The sequence below is a fragment of the Ovis aries genome, chromosome 12 (assembly GCF_016772045.2).
Source record: "Ovis aries strain OAR_USU_Benz2616 breed Rambouillet chromosome 12, ARS-UI_Ramb_v3.0, whole genome shotgun sequence".
NCBI lineage: Eukaryota > Metazoa > Chordata > Mammalia > Artiodactyla > Bovidae > Ovis > Ovis aries.
The window spans coordinates 44,570,548-44,584,893 of NC_056065.1; the positions used below are offsets into that span (position 1 = coordinate 44,570,548).

At 46.8% G+C, this 14,346-nt stretch overlaps 1 long non-coding RNA gene across 1 annotated transcript; it reads left to right on the plus strand.

Moving 5' to 3' along the window:
- Positions 1–1,063: 1,063 nt before the first annotated feature.
- On the plus strand, positions 1,064–7,312 carry LOC114117296 (uncharacterized). Its single transcript, XR_003591012.3, has 2 exons — positions 1,064–2,052; positions 3,197–7,312. It is a non-coding gene; the product is annotated as an uncharacterized LOC114117296 (long non-coding RNA).
- Positions 7,313–14,346: the final 7,034 nt, after the last annotated feature.

Consider the following 14,346-nt stretch of genomic DNA (forward strand, 5'->3'; position numbering starts at 1 on the left):
TAGCTGCAGTGTGCAGGCTTTCCTCATGGCAGCGTCTCCTCTCGTTGCAGAGCAGGGCTCTGGGCATGAGGGCTTCGGTAGTCGCGGCTCCTGGGCTCTAGAGCACAGGCTCAGTAGCTGTGGCTCACAGGCATAGTTGCTCAGTGGCATGCGGTATCTTCCCAGACCAGGGATCAAACACATGTCTTCTGCATTGGCAGGCAGATTCTTTACCATTGAGCCACCAGGGAAGCCCTCCCTCTCTTTGCTGATGCTACCCACAGAGCTCCATCCACCTGTGAGGCCGGCATGTCCTTGCTCAACTTGGCCCTGATGGTCAAGGCAGCCTCCGTGCAAGGAGCCAGATTCAAGATAGCCACCATTCCAGGCACAGTCCTGGGCCTTTATCTGCTCTTCTCATGGATTCTCCCAAGAAAGAGTCCTGCCATGATGCTGCAGGTGAGAACACCGAGGCTTGCTTCAATAAGATGTCCACCACTGAGGGATGGTGGAGCCCCAGGTACACAGCCCTGACACCATCACCTTAGGCTGTCTACAGCAGAGTTGGGCATTGGATGCCAACCCTTGGTTGAGCCCTCCCAGCCCGCCTGGAGCCTGCATCCCAGTACCAAGGTGACACCTGCTTGTGTGGACTCAAGGTTCACCACGTGCACCACCTGATCCTCTCTGCAGCTTGCCATTCTGACTCCCCAGGAGAAAGCAGGGGACAAGTCCCTGTCCTGGAGCCCCTCCTTCTGCTCTGAGCTAGGACAAAGATTGGATGACATGGACGGGACAAGGCAGACTGGCCACCTTTCACAGAGGGCCGGATGTGCAGGCCAGCATGGCACGCAGCCACTCCACGTGGTTGGCAAGGTTGAATCTAAACAGGATGAAACTTTGGCCTTTGTCACTTTTTATTTTATTTTTTATGTTTTTAACTAAATTGCCTGGGTCACTGACACCCTGCAGAGATGGTGAAAGGCAGCCTTGCATTTTGTTAATGATACACCATCTGTTTGCTCACACTGTGTGATCACATGATCTTTGCTCCGTAGAACACCCCGTCTCACTGGCCTAAACCAGTTTGTGGGTGAAGTGCCTGGGAAGAGAGCCAGACTCTTCCTTCCTTCCTTTCCTTCTTTCTTTTTTCCTTTCTTCCCCCTCCTTCCCTCCCTACCCTCTCTCTCTTTCTCTCTTCCTCACACCCTCTCTTCCTCTTTCCCTCTTTCTTTTCTTCCTCTCCTTCCCTTGCTCTTCCTCTTCACTCCCCTCCTCCTCCTTCTCTTTCTCTCACCCATTTTAAGACTGCCCCCTGACCCCACTGGCGTTACTGCTCACAGCACCGGACCCCCCGACTTCCACAGCAGTATTTTATCCTGACTTCTGGAAGGGGCCAGTGGAGACCAGATAAGGTGGAGACAGCTCAGACATGAGCGGGGAAGGCCCACAGGGGGCATTTGAAGGCAGTACCACCTGCCTACAGCTCAGAGGTTGCAGAGGAATCGGCCGGGATGCCCCCCCACCTCGCCCCTGGGGTAGCAGAGCCTGAAGCCGGAGAGCCGCTCCGAACTTACCAGCGAGTGCTGCCGCCTACTCACCTTCACCTGTTACATTCCTGCTAACTCATCACACACAGTAATTATATCAAGTCCCTGAAGAGGGTGGTATCCCAGGTATTTTAAAGAGCTTTAAATTTTATTTCTTTCCATGAAGACTGGCCCTCAGAAAGAAAAAGGAACGGAGGCACAGACTCTGATCAGCTGGTGGCAGTTCCATCAGAGAGACAGACAGACAGAGAGAGAGACAGAGACACAGAGTCAGAGGGTGTTGAACGTGTGGTTCATGGGTACGTGGGGAGCCCCACGAGGAGGGAGACTCAGACGCCGACCTCGAAGAACTTGGTGTTCCTGGGACAGAAGACGAATGGCTGTGAAGTATGACTTATAAAACATTCAGAACTTTGGCAGCTCCAAAGCGTTGGAATGTCTGCTCTCAGACACGAGCCTTTGTATCCTAACTCTGAAAAGCCATGGCTGTGTGAGACTGTGTGACCAGGGGACCTGCCACCCGGTAAGGGAGCTTGTCCTGTAAGAGGGGCACCTCTGAAGGGCCCGGGTGACAGGCGCAGCAGGGAGGCTGCGGGGAGGGTACCTGGAGGCGGCTCCCCCCCCGCCCCGGCACTTAAATCCTGGGATGTATACACACACGCAGAATCACAGCTGCCGACGATTCCTGTCACATCCCCTCCATGTCTTGGCTCCTTCTGATGAGTCCTGTGGGACTGCCCTCTTTCCTCCCTTCTACGAGATCTCACTTTCTGATTGTAACTTGACTTGGGATAGGGGGTGGCACACACTATCTGTCTGATTTCACCACTTCCTCAGGGGCCCTGATTACCAGGCTGAAGGTGTGCATGCGTGTGTGTGTGTGTGTGTGTGTGTGTGTGTGCATTTACACCAGTTGCTATTTCTATTCAGTCAACAAGTCATGTCTGACTCTTTTTGACCCCATGAAGTGCAGAATATCAGGCTTCCCTATCCTCCACTATCTCCCAGAGTTTGCTCAAATACATGGCCATTGAGTCAGTGATTCCATCCAACCATCTCATCCTCTGTCATCCCCTTCTTCTCCTGCCTTCAATCTTTCCCAGCATCAGGGACTTTTCCAATGAGTCAGTTCTTCGCATCAGGTGGCCAGAGTATTGGAGCTTCAGCTTCAGCATCAGTCCTTCCAATGAATACTCAGAGTTGATTTCCTTATGATTGACTGATTTTATCTCCTTCCAGTCCAAGGGACCTCAGAAGAGTCTTCTCCAGCAGCATAGTTCAAAAGCATCAGTTCATTATTGCTCAGCTTTCTTTATGGCCCAACTCTCACATCTATACATGACTACTGGGGAAACCATAGCTTTGACTAGATGGACCTTTGTTGGCAACAGATGGATTTTTTTTGTGCAGAACATGGCTCATGGGGATGATTCATCCTCAGCTGTTTCACACTTGGGGCTTAGGAAATCCATGTCCAATCAGCAGAGAACCAATGGCCCAGAAGTTCTCTTATCAACTTCTGATAGGAGTTTGCAGCCCATAAAACTCAGCTCGCACACTCCCTGCAGAGAAAACACCTGCACCTGGGCTTCTTGGCCCAGAAGGTTGTTATTTAGTCACTGGTGAGTAAAGGGCACCATTGTTCCTCCCCTCCCTTGTCACTGAAGAAAAACAATCCAGCTCTGGCAGCGGGCAACTTGCCGGGGACCCTCACCGGATGCTTCTCTGATAGATCTTGCAGCCCATGAGAAAGGAGTGATCGTTTTCCTGGATGAGCAAGGAGCGATGCTGTTAAGGTGTTTTCCTGAAATCCCATCAACACCTGTATGCTAACACTGTTTTGGTAAATTAACTCTTCCCAGCACTAAAAATCATTCATGTCATTATTTCTAAATAACAAGACTCATGAAAGTGACAGAAAACAGTGATGTATGACCTGCAACCAGAAAGCAAACACAGAATGCTTTTCAAACTTCAGTTAAGAATTCCAGCCCGAATTAGAGTCAGTTATAGTGAGGTGGATGAACCTACAGCCTGTTATACAGAGTTAAGTAAGTCAGGAAGAGAAAAACAAATATGATGTATTAATGCACACATTCATATCCCCTATCATGCTGAAGCTGAAGCTCCAATACTTTGGCCACCTGATGTGAAGAGTCAACTCTTTGGAAAAAGACCCTGATGCTGGGAAAGATTGAGGGCAGGAGGAGAAGGGGGAGACAGAGGATGAGATGGTTGGGATGCATCACTGACTGAATGGACATGATCTTGGGCAAACTCTGAGAGACAGTGAGGGACAGGGAAGCCTGGCTTGCTGCTGTCCATGGGGTCGCAAAGAGTTGGACATGTCTTAGTGACTAACCAGCAACAACAACAGCACATATATACGAAATCTAGGGAAAAAATGGTGCTGATGAACCTGTTTGCTGGACAGCAACAGAAATGCAGAGGTCTGAGAACAAACTTGTAGAGATGGTGAGACAAGAAGAAGGTGGGGCAAATTGAGAGAGTAGCATTGAAACATATACATTACCATACGTAAAATAAATAGCGGGTGGGAAGTTGCTGTATAACACAGGGAGCTTAACCCAGTGCTCTGTGACAACCTAGAGAGGTGGGAGGGAGGCTCAACGGGGAGGGAACATATATATACTTATGAGTAATTCACACTGTTGTATGGCAGAAACCAACACAGCATTGTAAAGCAATTATCCTCCAACCAAAAAAAAAAAAGAATTCCAGCCCAGTTTCATCAGTGAGTCCTTGATTTTAGAAATAAAACAGACCATATGCCACCATCACCCGGACTTACGGATGGTGCTTTGGACCAGAGCACGATTCCGTAAGAGGTCCTGACTCTTGTTACGCTGGCTGCAAACACTCCTGCTGTTTCATCTCTCCTTTGACCTGCATGCCAGAATGGGACAACTTTGTGAGCCAAAGAGAGCAGAAATATTTTAATGATGCGTCTGATCTGAAGTAAAATAAGATGCAGAAGGAAGGATCGATGTGTATTCACCCACAAAGTATAACATGTGCGCTAATGGAATCTCTTCTGAGGGAGGGACATTGGCAAAGTGGCTCTAACCCTGGTTGGAAAAAAGGTGTTGGTGGCGTAGGGGGAACAGAGTCTTTGTGAGCAGCAATGTCAGCTGAAACCTTCCAGGGCAGCACATCCTTCCTCTAGTCCTCTCTGGCCTTCTGCCCACCCCTGCCCCACTTGTCCTGTATGACCCAGGTCAACACCACCTCTGACAGTAGCCACTCCAGACCCTCCTGTGGGGGAACTCCCATGGACCTGGGGTTTGTGTCAGATAGGAGAGGCTAGGGCAGGCCATAGTCCTGTGCGACCTCTGAGTCCTATGAGACAAGTCCAGCATGGTTTGGAAAATTCTGATCTGCAGAGTCATCTAGGCAGAAGGAGGTTCTACTGGCCATGTGCTCCCACGGTCAGTGCAGGATGGAGAAGGAAACAGGACAGTGTTCACTGGGTCTTCAAGGTCCTCCTACCCTCTAATGACACACGTTGCCTCTGCTCATGTTTCATTGAGTCAGCCTCCCCAGCCACAAAGAGGGAGGTGCCAGTCCATCAAGAGCCTAGAAAGAGGAAACCCGAGGTTCAGGTAAAGAACGCTAGTGACTTCCCCAGAACTGGATCGTTATAAGTGGTATCTGCTTAGCCAGCACCTGGAGACCCCTGGCTGGAGGGAGGGGAGCCCACCTGCCAGCCAAGGCCATGTGTCCACGTGATGGAGGGTACGTTCAGTTCCATGGGGACACAAGCTTCTTTCCCTTCTACGGTTGTACCCCTGCTGCCTGCATGGGGCCTGGCACAAGGAGGCAGTCAGCAAACACTGCTGGGACTTCCCCTGTGGTCCAGTGGTTAAGACTCTGCAGTTTCAGTGGAAGGGGCACTAGTTCGATCCCTGGTTGGGGAGCTAAGATCCCGCATGCTGTGCAGTATGGCCGAAAAATAAGAAAATTTTGATAATAATAGTTTTTAAAACCTCAATTAAAAAAAACACTGCAGGAGGCACGAATGCTTTGGCAGCTTGTCACAGTCTTATGTGCAAGGTGTGTTACCCCATGAGACAATCGGCTTTCTGAGGGCAAGAGTTTCATCTTGTCCTTCCGTTCCTTCACTCCTCAATAAGCAAATGCTGTGCTCAGCACTCAGCTTGGAAAGAAAGATGAGAATCAACACACCAACCCTGATCTCTGCCCTCAAGGGTCTCAGATGGTAAAAAACATACACAGTGTACTGAGGGTCAGCATCCTGCCAGAGGAGGTGTTTGCCAAATGCACGGAAAGGCAAATGGGAGTGTGAAGACAACCCGGAAACTTTCCCCAAGAAAATGAGATTGTCCTCAGGTCTTAAAGAAGAAGGATTTCCCTGGTGGCCTAATGGTTAAGAAGCCACTTTCCAATGCAGGGGATATGGATTTGATCCCTGGTTGGAGAACTAAGGTCCCACATGCTGTGGGGAAACTAAGCCTGTGTGCCGTGATGAAGACCCAGCGCAACTAAAAATAAATACAATTTTTAAAAGTTTTAATTAAAAAAATAAAATGTACATATTTTAAATAAGGAGGGGGGAGAAGGCATCGTCCAGGTATAAAAGGAAAATGCTAGCATTCACATGTGGGAGACTGGTGAGCAGAAACATGTAGAGTTTTGTAAGCGTTTTTTTCCTGCAGGCGAGAAGTCTGCAAGGATGGCCAAGGGGACAGGGCAGACAGTAAATGTTTAATTAAGGCTTTGTGGGTCACATACCATCTCTGTCACATTTTCTTCCTCTCTGGGTGTGTTATAACCCTTTAAAAATAGAAAAACTATTCTTAGCTTACAGGCCATACAAAAACACAAACAGGCTAAGGCACACCCACAGGATGGCTATCATCAAAAAGATGGAAAAACCCAGGCTGGTGAGGATGTGGAGTAACTGGAGCCCATACCCTGCTGGTGGGGAGGTAAAAATGGACCTGCTGCGGTGGAAAACAGTCAGGCGCTTCCTGAAAAGCTTAAATATAGAGTCACCATATGACCGTGTGGTTCCACTCCAAGGAGGACACCCGAGAGAAATGAAAACATATGTCCTCACAAACGCTGGCCTGTAAATGTTCACAGCAGCGTTATTCCAAACGGACAAAAGGCAGAAACAATCCAAATGTCCATCAACTGGTGAACAGGTGAGGAATGTGCGCTGTGTCTGTACAATGGAATATATTTAGCAAGAAGAAGAAATGGAGTTTGGATACAGGCTACAATGTGGATGAACTTGGAAAACATCCTGTGACGTTAAAGAAGCAGACACAGGAAACCACCTACTGGATGATGCTGTTTACACAAAGGGCTTCCCCGATGGCTCAGCAGTAAAGAATCTGCCTGCAATGCACCAGACACAGGAGACATGGGTTTGATCCCTGGGTCGGGAAGATCCCCTAGAAGAGGAAGTGGTAACCCACTCCAGCATTCTTGCCTGAAAAATCCCATGGACGGAGGAGCCTGGGAGGCTACAGTTCAAAGTGTGGCAAAGAGTCAGACACAACTGAGTGACTGAGCGTTTATACTGAACGTCCAGAACAGGCAAATCTACAGAGACAGAAAGCAGCTTAATTGTTGCCTTGGGCTGGAGGAGTCAAGGAGAGACAAGAATGACTGCTAATGGGGACAGAGTTTCTTCAGGGGGTGATGAAACTGCTCTCAAATTAGATTGTAATGACGTTTGCAAAGCTCTGTGCATATACTACAAGCCACTGAATTATATATTTTAAAAGTGTGAATTCTATGGTTTGTGAATTATATTTCTGTTCCCTGGAGAAGGGAATGGGAACCCATTCCAATATTCTTGCCTGGAAAATTCCATGGACAGAGGAGCCTGGTGGGCTTTAGTCCATGGGGTTGCAAAGAGTCAGACATGACTAAACAACAACAGCAACAAAATAGAACCTTCCCGAGCCTGGAGAAGAAGGGCACAGGGTCTGGCTGTTGCAAAGCTCCTGCCCCTTCCCCTGCCTGCCAAGAGAAAATGGGGAGCCAGGCCCCCCTAAAAGGGGGAATGAACAGAGTGGGGGTTTGCCTCACACAGGAGTCCCAGTGTGCCCCATTAGAAGCATCAGGATGTGTGATTATACACTATATTTGTCTCAAGTGTGAATTTAAACAGAATCACAAACTTGGATATGCAAAAAACGCCAGAGTGATGATTATTGTGTTAGCCTGAGCAGGCTGTCCTGTCCAGGTATCTAACCAAACACCAACTGGGGTGTTACCTTGAAAGTATCTTGTAGATGTGGTCAATCTTTGCCATCACTGAATTCGAGGAAATGAGAGGACCGCTGATGATGGGGTTGGGCCTCACCCAACCAGTCAGAGGCCTTAAGAGCCAACACTGAGGTTTCCTGGAGAAGGGATTCTGCCTGAAGATGGTCGTATTGGACTGGTCAACTTGAGGTGCTCCCCACTCCATCCCATCTTCTTTCCTTATCTTGGGTGGGACCGGGATTCAGGGGAGGTTTACACAGGATCTGAGTGTCACAGAAGGATGGCACAGCTGGTCCAAGGCCCCCTGCCCTGGCTGCTCCTGAGAGTCGCTTGTCCATCAGGTCTGGGGCTCTGCCCTCCACTCCTGTGGCCCTGTGATTGACGACTGCAATCTGTTGGGGCCTCTGGTTGTCAAATGGTATGCTCTTTGTTCTCAGTGACCAATGTGAGGTTTCCTCTTGCCTACCAGTCCTCGAAGTCACTTCTGTGCCTTTCTCAGGCTGAGGGACCACCCCTCTCTTCCTGCCCAGTCACACTGGGTGTGTGGGTCTATGTCAGGCTGGCCCAGAGCCCATTTAAAATATATAAATAAATAAATAAATTTAAAATTATAAAATTCTAAAAAGAAAAGAAACTAGATTTCTAGATGGATTCATGTTAATTCTTTGCGACCCCGTGGACTGTAGCCCACCAGGCTCCTCCGTCCATGGGATTCTCCAGGCAAGAATACTGGAGTGGGTTGCCATTTCCTTCTTCAGGGGATCTTCCCGACACAGGGATTGAACCCAGGTCTCCCGCATTGCAGGCAGACACTTTAACCTCTGAGCCACCAGGGAAGCCCTCATATTAATATAACTTACATAAAATAAATTGTTCACTTGCTTAGTCATGTCCGACTCTTTGTGAACCCACGGACTGCAGCATGTCAGGCTTCCCTGTCTCTCTCCATCTCCTGGAGCTTGTCCAAACTCATGTCCATTGAGTCAGTGATGCCATCCAACCGTCTTATCCTCTGTCGTCCCCTTCTTCTACTGCCTTCAATCTTTCCAAGCATCCAGATCTTTTTTAATGAGTTTGCTCTTCGCATCAGGTGGCCAAAGTATTGGAGCTTCAGCTTCAGCATCAGTCCTTCCAGTGAATATTCAGGGTTGATTTCCTTTAGGATTGACTGATTGGATCTCTTTGCTGTCCAAGGGACTCTCAAGAGTCTTCTCCAACACCACAGTTCAAAAGCATCAATTCTTTGGCACTCAGCTTTCTTTATGGTCCAGCTCTCACATCCATACATGACTCCTAGAAAAACAATAGCTTTGACTAGATGGACCTTTGTTGGTAAAATAATGTCTCTGCTTTTTAATATGCTGTCTAGGTTTGTCATAGTTTTTCTTTCAAGGAACAAGTGTCTTTTAATTTCATGGTTGTAGTCACCATTTGCAGTGATTTTGGAGCCCAAGAAAATAAAGTTTGTCACTCTTTCCATTGTTTCCCCATCTATTTGTCATAAAGTGATGGGACTGGAAATAAATAAATTTCAGTGACTAAACCAGAATAAATATAAATTTCTTATAAGTAATACTTATAATTTCTTTGTATTAAATATATACATACACCAGAATATAATTGCCAAGTGAACTATCTTTTTTCTCATCACCTCTGACATCAAATGTGTGGGTTTTCTCCTGCACCAACACCAACTGGGTGTCCAAGAGTTCAGTTCAATTCTCACCTTACCTGTAAGGCTCACCATTAAGGTCTCAGTCCCACAGGACTGTCCTCACTTCGGTTGCCAATCTCATGTCCCCAGGCCACTCATCCTTCTGAGAGATGAGCAGATAAGCCAAGGGTTCCCCTATGATTTATCCAAACCCTTCTCAGGTTTGACAATTTGCTGCTGCTGCTGCTGCCAAGTCACTTCAGTCGTGTCCGACTCTGTGTGACCGCAGAGATGGCAGCCCACCAGGCTCCCCCGTCCCTGGGATTCTCCAGGCAAGAACACTGGAGTGGGTTGCCATTTCCTTCTCCAATGCATGAAAGTGAAAAGTGAAAGTGAAGTTGCTCAGTTGTGTATGACTCTTTGCGACCCCATGGACTGCAGCCCATCAGGTTCATCCATCCCTGGGATTCTCCAGGTGAGAACACTGGAATGGGTTGCCATCTCCTTCTTCAATACATGAAAGTGAAAAGTGAAAGTGAAGTCCCTCAGTCGGGTCCGACTCTTCGTGTAGCTGACCAGGCTCCTCCTACCATGGGATTTTCCAGGCAAGAGTACTGGAGTGGGTCACCATTGCCTTCTCCTGACAATTTGCTAGAATACCTCAAACAATTGTGTGTGCTCAGTTGTGTCCAACTATTTGTGACCCCATGGACTGTAGCCTGCCAGGCTCCTCTGTCCCTGGGATTCAGTTCAGTTCAGTTCAGTTCAGTTGCTCCATCATGTCCAACACTTTGCAACCCCATGGACTGCAGCAGGCCAGGCTTCCCTGTCAATCACCAACTCCCAGAGTTTGCACAAACTCATGTCCATTGAGTTTGTCATGCCATCCAGCCATCTCATCCTCTGTCGTCTCCTTCTTCTCCTGCCTTCAATCTTGCCCAGCATCAGGGTCTTTTCCAGTGAGTCGGTTCTTTGCATCAGGTGGCCAAGATATCAGAGCTTCAGCATCAGTCCTTCCAATGACTACTCAGGGCTGATTTCCTTTAAGATTAACTGATTTGATCTCCTTGCAGTCCAAGGGACTCTCAAGAGTCTCTTCCAACAACACAGTTCAAAAGCATCAGTCCCATGGGATTACCCTAGCAAGAATACTGGAATGGGTTGTCATTTCCTCCTCCAGGGTATCTTTCCAACCCAGGGATTGAACCAGCATCTCCTGTGGCTCCTGTATTGGCAGGCAGATTCTTTACCACTGTGCCATCTGGGAAGTCCTCAAAGAGCTGAGGAAAGAACTTTACTTATTATTACTGTTTTTATGATAAAAGATGCAACTCAGGGACAGCCAGATGGAAGAGGCACATACTCAAGACAAAGTCTGTTGGAAAAATGGGGAGCTCCTGTGCCCTTTCTGGGAGTACCACCCTCCCAGAACCTGGACGTGTTCACCCACCCTGAGGCTCCCAAACTCTTATCATTGAAGGGTTTTACAGTGGTTTCAGTACAAATGGATGACTTATGAAATCTTTGGCCATTGGTGACTTACTCAGTCTCCAGTCCCTTTTTCCTTGCTAGAAGTTGGTGAGCACATGTATATGCTTGAGAGTTCGTGGGTGTTGCTGAAAGTTTAACTGTCTAATCATGTCTTGATCATGCTGACAACCAGCCCCCAACCTAAAGTTACCTAAGGGCTTCCACCCAAGGGTCATCTCATTCAAAAGAGTCATCATTCCAGAGATGCCAAGGGTTTTAGAAGCTGTATTCCAAGTATGAAGACAAAAACCATTTATCTATTTCCCATTGCGCCACACTGAATATTTGTGTTAATCAGTCTGCACCTCCCTTCCTAACAGAAACCTAACCCGGTCATCCAAGCGGATTGCTGTTGTTCAGTTTTCGAAGTCATGTCCAACTCTGCGACCCAGTAGACTGCAGTATGCCAGCCTCCCCTATCCTTCATTATCTCCCAGAGTTTGCTCAAATTCATGTCCATTGAGTTGGTGATGCTATCTAACCATCTTATCCTTGGTCTTCCTTTTCTCCTTTTGCTTTCAGTCTTTCCCAGCATCAGGGTCTTTTCCAGTGAATCAGTTCTTCACATCTGATGGTCAAAGTATTGGAGCCTCAGCCTTATCATCAGTCCTTCCAGTGAATATTCAGGGTTGATTTCCTAGAAGATAGACTGGTTTGATCTCCAAGGGACTCTCAAGAGTCTTCTCTAGCACCACAATTCGAAAGCATCAATTCTTCGGTGCTCAGCTTTCTTTATGACTACTGGAAAACCACAGCTTTGAGTAAATGTACCTTTGTTGGCAAAGTAATGTCTTTGCCTTTTAATAGACTGTCTAGGTTTGTCACAACTTTCCTTCCAAGGAGCAAGTGTGTTTTAATTTTATGGCTGCAGTCACCATCTGCAGTGATTTTGGAGCCCCAAAAAAGAAAATCTATCACTGTTTCCACTTTTTTCCCGTCTATGTGCCGTGAAGTGATGGGACCAGATGACATGATCTTAGTGTTTTGAATGTTGAGTTTTAAACCAGCTTTTTCACTCTCTTCTTTCATCTTCATCAAGAGGCTCTGTAGTTCCTTTTCACTTTCTGCCATCAGGGTAATGTCATCTGCATATCTGAGGTTGTTGATATTTCTCCTGGCAATCTGGATTCCAGCTTGTGGTTCATCAGGCCCTGCATTACATATGGTATACTCTCAAAATAAGGTAAATAAGCAGGGTGACAATATACAGCCTTGTCATACTCCTTTCCCCATTATGAACCAGTCTGTTGTTCCATGTCTGGTTCTAACTGTTGTTTCTTGACCCACATATAGGGGTCTTGGGGGACAGCTGAGGGGATGTGGTACTGCTCTGTTAATATGAGAAAAGTCTGAGACTTACAGAAGAGCATCGCCAACTTAGGGATAACAGTAGGAACCTCCCTCCACCAAAATGAACTCAATCTCCAGATAAGAGTCCTCCATCACACAGCAAAATAAATGTCTATCAATTGTAGAGGTTGAAGGCCTGGGCATAAAGGACTGAGGCCAGTCAGGCTAGCCAAGGGGAAGACCAGGAGAGGCTGCTGCTCTGAAGGGGACAGGATGAAGGCAGGGTGACTGGGAGGAGGAGCTTGGAGAGACTCTCTGGCCCTTGAAAGACCAGCTGACACTGCAAAGCACACTCCAGGGGCCTCCTCTGTCCCTTCCCTCCTGCCCTACCAACCATACTCCTGGAGAGGCAGGTGGAGGCTGAAACCATTTTCTTCTGTCAAGCCTGGGTGGAAAATCTAAACAGACATTTTTCCAAAGAAGACATACAGATGGTTAAAAAACATATGAAAATGTGCTCAGCATCACTAATTATTAGAGAGGTGCAAATCAAAACTTGAATGAGGCCTCACCTCACACTGGCCATCCTCAAAAAATCTACAAATGTGGAGAGAATGTAGAGAAAGAGGAGCCCTCCCACTTTGGTGGGAATGTAAATTGGTGCACCCTCTGCAGAGAACAGTATGGAGGTTCCTTAAAAAACTAAACATAGAGCTACCATATGACCTAGCAATCCCATACCTGGGCATTTATTCAGAGAAAACAATAATTTGAAAAGAATCATGCACCCCAGTATTCACTGCAGCACTATTTACAATAGCCAGGACATGGAAGCAACTTAATTGTCCACAGAGAAATGGATACAGAAGCTGTGGTATGTGTGTGCAATGGAATATTATTCATCCATAAAAAATAATGAAATAATGCCATTTACAGCACCATGGATGGACCCAGAGATTATCATACTAAGTAAGTCAGAGAAAGACAAGTATCACATGATATCACTCATGTTTGGAATCTAAAAAAAGGTTACAAATGAACATATCTACAAAACAGAAATAGAGTTACTTATGCAGAAAATAAACTTATGGTTATAGGGCAGTCAGGAGTAGGAGGGGAGGGATAAATTTGGAGATTGGGGTTGACTATCTAACATAACATAACATAAAACAGACAACTAATAAGGACCTACCGTACAGCACAGGGAACTCTACTCAACATTACATAATGACCTTTATGGGAAAAGAGTGTAACAAAGAGTGGAGATATATGTATATATCTGGTATAGGGCTTCCCAGGTAGCACCAGTGGTAAAAAACAACCCACCTGCCAATGCAGAAGACATAAGAGACAGGATTTGATCCCTGGGTCAGGAAGATCTCCTGGAGAGGGCATGGCAACCCACTCCAGTGTTCTTGCCTGGAGAATCCCATGGACAGAGGAGCCTGGCAGGCTACAGTTCATAGGACTGCAAAAAGTCAGACACGACTGGGCGACTAAGCACACGTGCATTCATGTATAGTGAAACAGATTCATTTCGCTGTATACATAAAGTTAATACAACATTGTAAGTCAACTATACCTCAATAAAAAAATTAAAAAAAAAAAACCCAGAAAACTCAAAAAATCTCAAAAGAAAAAGAAATGGGAGATCTCAAAGAGCAAAACATAATCACATCCACCTTTGTTTCCTAGATAAAAATGAAGTTTATATTTCTCACTTCTGACCATAGAATTATTTCACATGTAGTGTGGATTTTGTCTTCACAAAATGACATCTGTATTTATGTACGGCCTGCTTTCCCTGGGCTGTCTGTCCTAAGATAGAGCCAGCAGCTCCAATAATAATTCCTGCACAGAGTCCATGGAGTCAGTGGGCAGAGAAATGCCACTCATCCGTCAATCCTGGCAGCTCAGCTCCCCAGAGGCCAGAGATGCTCCTGAAAAGTTCTTTGTCCTCAGGGATGGAAAAAATCCCAGGCTTTGTTTACCCCAGAGCCCCCATCCACAACAGAATCTGCCGTCTTTGTATATTACAATAGCAGGAAACCTAGTGATAGAGAATCGGCATTCTTTATT